The 6,853-nt window shown below is 30.0% G+C and overlaps 1 long non-coding RNA gene across 1 annotated transcript; it reads right to left on the bottom strand.

Annotated features, from left to right (window-relative positions):
- Positions 1-4,094: 4,094 nt before the first annotated feature.
- On the bottom strand, positions 4,095-5,172 carry LOC112467614. Its single transcript, XR_003042282.1, has 2 exons — positions 5,031-5,172; positions 4,095-4,390 (listed from the first exon to the last, which is right to left on the bottom strand). It is a non-coding gene; the product is annotated as an uncharacterized LOC112467614 (long non-coding RNA).
- Positions 5,173-6,853: the final 1,681 nt, after the last annotated feature.

Raw genomic sequence — 6,853 nt, 5'->3', positions numbered from 1 at the left:
CGCAATAATGCCTGTAGGCAATCGCTCTGTAGGCAATTTGAAATGTGTGCTATCGGGATTGTGTGTAATGGGTGTGTGCAAACGAACCTGTAGGCAATCGTTTTGTAGGCAAACGGGACCCTCCCCAAAATATATATATTTTTTTAGTGTAAGTAAAAATATATAGAGAATTTTAGCCTTATATTATTAATAAACATGTTATTTAGTAATATATTAATTGGAGAGATAAGGCTCTGTTGGATGTCCATATACGTGGAAGGAACCACGCTAATTAAGAGCTGATCGCTGTTGACGGTGCAGAAATTATATTTATTCTTCTTTGGAATTAAACGTATGTTTCGGTCCCTATTCGGACTATCTTCAGCAATGTGCTGTGTGAGATGTAGATTGTAACAATTTAATTTAACATGACGGTGACCACTCACGGATGACAAGGTATTCTATGTGGTCTCTTCTAGGTGCCAGCCATAAAGAGAAACACTTCACCAGTTCATAAGAAGCAACCATCTTTCATGAGCGTTTGATACTGACTCAATAAATATAATTTTCGCACCGTCAACAGCGATCGGCTATTAATTAGCCCGGTTTTTTCCACGAATATATTAATGTTTATATAAAAAATAAAATTAAAATTACACTTATAATTGCAATTTTACAATTTGAGATTTAAAAAGACATTTTATATGTAATACGATGCTTATATTAATAATTACATTTACAAAATTACACTCTGAAATATTAATACAATTGATATAATTAAGATATATAGTATATAATATTATATATTAATAAGATATAATAATAATTAATAATTTTATATACAAAATATATTTTTATTAAACAAAGTATCGAAATATAGAACAATACTGCACGTTTATTGAGTAATAGATAACGAATTAAAAAAAAAACAGGATTATGATAAAATAATAAGTGATAAAAATGGTAGCGGCAAATTACGATGATTACAAATGATAAAAAATAATGACAGTAATTACGTCACTGCTCAAGGTCGCCAACATGCTGTTTTGTTACAACGTGCAACAGATATACGGACTCAAACTTTAATTTGATCTTGCCTATTGTCGGTTATGTTTAACAGCAAATAGTTTCTGCGAAAACGAAATTTTTTTGGCCTTGTTATCGCCTTCGGAATTATTGGGTAATAAAATGTAGCTGGAATTACAGATGATATACGCCTGTATTCATAATAAACAATTGATCTTATCTTTTTTCAGAATATAGGATTATATTTTAATGTGTATTATTACACTTCACACGATTTTAATCTGAATAATATTACGTAGATTCGAAATAATATTATTACTATTGACTTTTATTTCAGAAATATTTTAGAAATATTGGTTTATATTATTTTATCTTTATTTTTATTTTTGTTATTTATTTTATTTTCAATTATATTATTTATTTTTAATAGAATTTTTAGAAAAGACAAAAATAGCAATTTGTTTATTCTTTAGACTTTTTCTAAAATATTTTTTTATTTTATAAAATATTATTTTATTTTGGAATTTTAATATTGTAGAATTTAAATAGAAAATTAAAAAATTTTCATTTAAATTAAAAGATTAAAAATCTCAATTAGAAGTTTACCTTTATTTTTAGGTTTAAAAAGGGCGTTCGATGGACGATAATCGCTTTTAAACCCAGCTATTTGCCACGGTATCTGAAATGTCACCTTCTCCAACACCTTGTTCCAACCCTTGTTTCGTCCGGCTACAATTTTATGCGACGCCGCATATACAAACTAACTTCTACTATTACCGACTGTCATTATAACCGGCGACGTGAGTCGCTTACGCGAACTCCATCTTCGCTTTTACACATACATAAGCGCGTATATATGTACGTGGTTGCCGCATATTGCGTTTGCAGTGGCTGGCCGTTAAAACGTTGCGCTTTATCACCGTCGTGACACTAAATAATTCACAAGGCGTTAAGGTTACTTGGTACTTTGTTTATTCATATAAGCTTGCGTACAGGTGTACCAGATGTAGCATAATTCATGAAATATTTGAGGTTTCGGGATGTAATAAAGAAAGAGAAATAAGAGTAAAAATAAAGAATAAGAAAATAGAATTAATAGAAAAATAACTGAGTTTTTTTAAACATCTATTGAATGGTTATATTATAATAATGTAAATAATAATGCAATATGTAGGAAAAATATGAATGTAAACAAAAAAATATAAAGAAATTTATATATAAGGTAACGTAAAAATACGAAAAAGGAAAGATAGAGCATAGAGACTTTAATATATATATACAAAGCAAATTATTTCGAAAAAAATATAAGATTTGTAAGAGATTCTAGAATGGCTGAACGATTGAAGACGAAATATTAATTCGCAGCGTAAGTTATTAATTGCACATATTTATTCAGAGTTCAATAGGTTTACTCTTTCCATCACGATTTTCTAATTGCCTTCTTTTCGACTCGCACTTGAAAAAAAATAAAACAAGGTTATGGAAAAACGTTTTTTTAAATTGTATATAACTTTACAAATATTAATTATATTATTTTTATAATTCTTTATATCTAATATTTTGTAATGACTTTCTTTATAAGAGTTTTTATAAATAACATAATTAAAATTAAAAAATTATATTTTTTTATATACACTGTTGAAAAATTTTTGTAGTTTTGTTAAAATTTTTGTGTAAAATAATCAACACATACATGTGTAGATTTAACATATGCCTGCTATGTTAATTGAACTTAACAAATTTAAAATGTAAAATTATTAAAATAATTTTAAAAATATGTTAAAGTAACACAATTTAAACGTATTTATTAAATGTGTTAAAATTTACAGAAAAAGAGCGTTGATTTTATTCTATACTAATAGAAATGTAAATAAAAATTTACAGAAGAAGAGTGTTGATTTTATTATTCTACAATCTTAACTTTAACTTAAAAGTTATGTTAATTGTACACATAATTAATCTCAAATAAAGATTAAAATTACATTTTCTTTCTGTTGAAATATTTTAACATAGTATCGGTGTTACCACATTTAACACATCCATATTATGTTAAATTAACGCAAAACTTTGAGTGGACCGTTTGGGACATGTGATTTATGTTATATTTAACACAAATTTTCCAACAGTGTACCATTTTAATTACGTATAGTAGGGGAAACCGGGGCAAAGTCGGCCCCGGGACGGAGTCGTTTTTGCAATTATCTCGAATTCTGTATGTTGTGTGAACTCGCCATTAATACAGTAAACGCGGCTTATGGTGCCCACGTGACCAACGGAGTTTAGTGAGGTTACGTGCCATGTTGTGATTCTTATCGAAGCAAACGTGTTTTCGCAGGTCGAAAGTAAAATTTCTTCCGCGTCGAAAGTTTGTAATATCTTAAGTATTATTGTCTCTCCGAATCTCAAAGTAAAAGTGATTTTAAAGAGTAATGCATGCTGAAAACGAATCCAGTGCAGTTTTTTTATTTTCATTGATTTCTATTATTTTATAAGCGACCAAACCTAAAACTTGTGTTCGGGGCGAAGTCGTGACCGAGCCACCGGAGCGGACTCGTCCCGGTGGTTTCACTTTATTTTCCGTTGCAAATGCGTCATTGTATTTCTCAACTGCAGGAAAATGGTTACGCACGTACCATCGCAAAACGGTTGCCGTCGACAAGGAGCAGCTTAAGAAGGCAGTTCTTGCGGTAAAGAAAGCTAGTATTAAGATAAAAGTAGCCACAAAAAAATTCGGCGTCCCGAGCTCTACGTTGGCCGACTAGCCGAGAAAGAATGATAATGATATAACACATTTGGATGCGGCTCCGGGAGTGTAACAATTCCGCCCCGGAAATTTTGACTTTTTGATGTTTGCACCTTGGTCGTTTTTACTCTATACCGGTTGAACAAAGCGACGTAGACCAAAAATGCCTATATAAATTTTGTAGCCAAGAGTGTTCACTTTTTACAATGGTATACTATATTTCACTAAAATGATTTATTTTGTTGATTTATTTTGTTGTTAAAAATCGGCACCAAAAAATAGGACCGACTTCGCCCCGGTCTCCCCTACAGGAATTGATATAAATAAGTAAAATATTTCAAAAATGTTTTGAAAAAAACAAATGTTATATTTTATTGCATTATTAGCACAAACAACTCAGTTACAGTTTAAGAAAAAGCAACAAGAAACCTTTAAAGTATATTAAAAACACATAAAATAAAGATTATTAATGCGGGATTTCTACAACCTGCTATTATTTTTTTACATAGAAAGAGTTTTACGTAAAGAAAAGAATGTATTTCTTCAATTAGGGTTTGTCGATAAGAGCTACCGTAGGCAACGCACACTGGACACCCTTCATTGTCTGTTCTGTATTAGCTTCTTTGGGTCCTTTATATTCAACTGCAATAATAAAAGATTATTTAAGAAACTGGAAATATATCGTATAATTATATTGTTTATATAACAAATTAAAAAAATTATTATACCGTGCGTATACCAAAAGTTTCGGAACGACCAATTATCTCAGAAAGTATATTGGTTTATTGGAAAAACATTTCAGATAAAATTCAAAGGGGCCAATAAATCTTATTAGATTTTAAGTCCGGGGCTCGTGTTGAGGCCCAAGTCAAATTTTTTAAATAAAATATGGAATACATTTTCTTGCAGCATTCATGTATACACAAGTATTTAAAAAAGTTGAGGTACTACTGCAATAGCATATTCTTGAAACCAAATCAAGTTTTGTCCTGTATCACTTTTCTCTCCGACGAATAGTTATCGAGATGTCGTAAGCTAAATATTGGAAAAGTTACCAAGTTTTCCTTAAACATATCTCAAAAAGTATAAGGCAAATAAAAATATGTTTTTGACAAAAGTTGTTCAAATTGATTAATGGAAAAAATTGAAAAAATAAAAAATGGGGGTTTTTATTTAAAAAATTTGACTTGAACTCTACTGGGAACTTTTGGTACGCACTGGGATGCACATAAATAATAATAATAAGTAATGTAATATATAAATAATGGAATATATTTATTACGTGTTTCATAGCACTTGCGAACAGTGTCCTTCGCTTGGTTTCTCTTGGCTTCGTCAGATATAAGATTATCAAAATCTGCAAGACCTTTTTCTAATATATATTTACCCTCTTCATCGATCTGAAATCAGTAAATTTGTAATTTATAAAATAATTTATTCTATCTATAAATTCTTATAGAAGTCACTCAGATTGTATTGTACATATATTCTCATTAATACGATTTGTGCTATTAATTTTTTTTATTACTAACGATACAATTTTTCTTTTATATTACGTTACTTGTAATCTGCAATATTATACATAATACGTTATTAAATATTTGATAAGTTATAGTAATGTTATTTAGTTGCTATTGATATTTATTGTGATATTTGTTGTGTTATGCTATGGGATAGATAAACTTAACTATCGTTATTAAGGAATATTTTTATTATTCCTTTTCTTGATAAAAAATATTTAATATATTAATTTTTCAGACATTTTAATTAAAAATAATAGTGATCGTTGTTAATAGCATTTAAAATTGATTATAAACAGAAAATAATCTTATTATTTCTGCTAATTAAATTTCAAATTTATAAGATTTGTATGATTTATGGACAAATACAATTAAATTAAATTTATTGTATAAAATTGAATTGAATTACAATTGTTATGACAATGATATATGATCAATACACGTATACGCTACCCAGGTAGCACTTTTATTAGTTTCATATACGTTTTTTGAACGTATACATAGTTTCATAACCGTAAAGAACCATTAAAAAACGTTTGAACAAAAATGTTTTTAAAACTATGATCTAAGAAACGTATTTGTTACGTTTCTACAGTTAACAAAAATACCTGTTTGTTAAATTTTTCCTTTCAAAATTATAATTTGCTTTATCTATATACATATGTATAATAGCTGTAATAGCCTTTTTTGAAACATTTAAATGTATATTGCACTAATTATTGCACAAAATAAATCATTTTATCCATGCACATATATCCATTTATTTACTTAAATTAATTTTGTCTCACCGGTCTTAATCTATTTGTCATCGGAAAAATCTGAGCTAAGAAAACTTTCAACAGTTGCAAAATAAACGTTTCTTTGAACGTAGCCATTGAAAGAACATTTATACGTATGTTTCGTTTTGAAGAATTTCCTGAACTAGTGCACAATAGTAATGCAATTAAGTTAGAATAAAACAAGTATATTTTTCCTAACGCGAGCGTGGGCCGCTTTTCGCGCTTGTTTTGAGTGAGCAAAACGATCCATTTCGCATCGATGACGTAAGCGTTGAGAAATGAAGCCATTTCTTAACTGTGAAGAAATGAAATTGTAAAACAAACGCGAAAAGCGGCCTGTTTCACGCTCTTGTTAAGAAAAATAGTATGAACAACTCGTGGGAAGAAGAGTGGTCGAGCCCAAATGAGTGTACCAATAATCATTCCTAACGCGAGCGTGAAATGGGCCGCTTTTCGCGCTTGTTTTGAGTGAGCAAAACGATCCATTTCTCCACTAGTTGAAAAATGGAGCCATTTCTCAACTAGTGGAGAAATGAAATTGTAAAACAAGCGCGAAAAACGACCTGTTTCACGCTCTTGTTAGGAAAAATAGTATGAACAACTCGTGGGAAGAGTGATCGAGCCCAAATAAGTGTGATGGTCGCACTCGTTTCGCTCGTGCGACCAACTTCACACTCATTCAGAATTAACCACTTTTCTCACTAGTTGTACAATAGTTATTTGTGTAACAAGTGAGGTAAGATGAAAATTCCCGGGTGTGGATTTTACGCACGAGCCGAAGGCGAGTGCGGTAACTGCACCCGGGA

The sequence above is a fragment of the Temnothorax curvispinosus genome, unplaced genomic scaffold (assembly GCF_003070985.1).
Source record: "Temnothorax curvispinosus isolate PA1 unplaced genomic scaffold, ASM307098v1 QBEX01017680.1, whole genome shotgun sequence".
Taxonomy (NCBI): domain Eukaryota; kingdom Metazoa; phylum Arthropoda; class Insecta; order Hymenoptera; family Formicidae; genus Temnothorax; species Temnothorax curvispinosus.
This window is presented reverse-complemented; position numbering and strand designations above follow the sequence as displayed.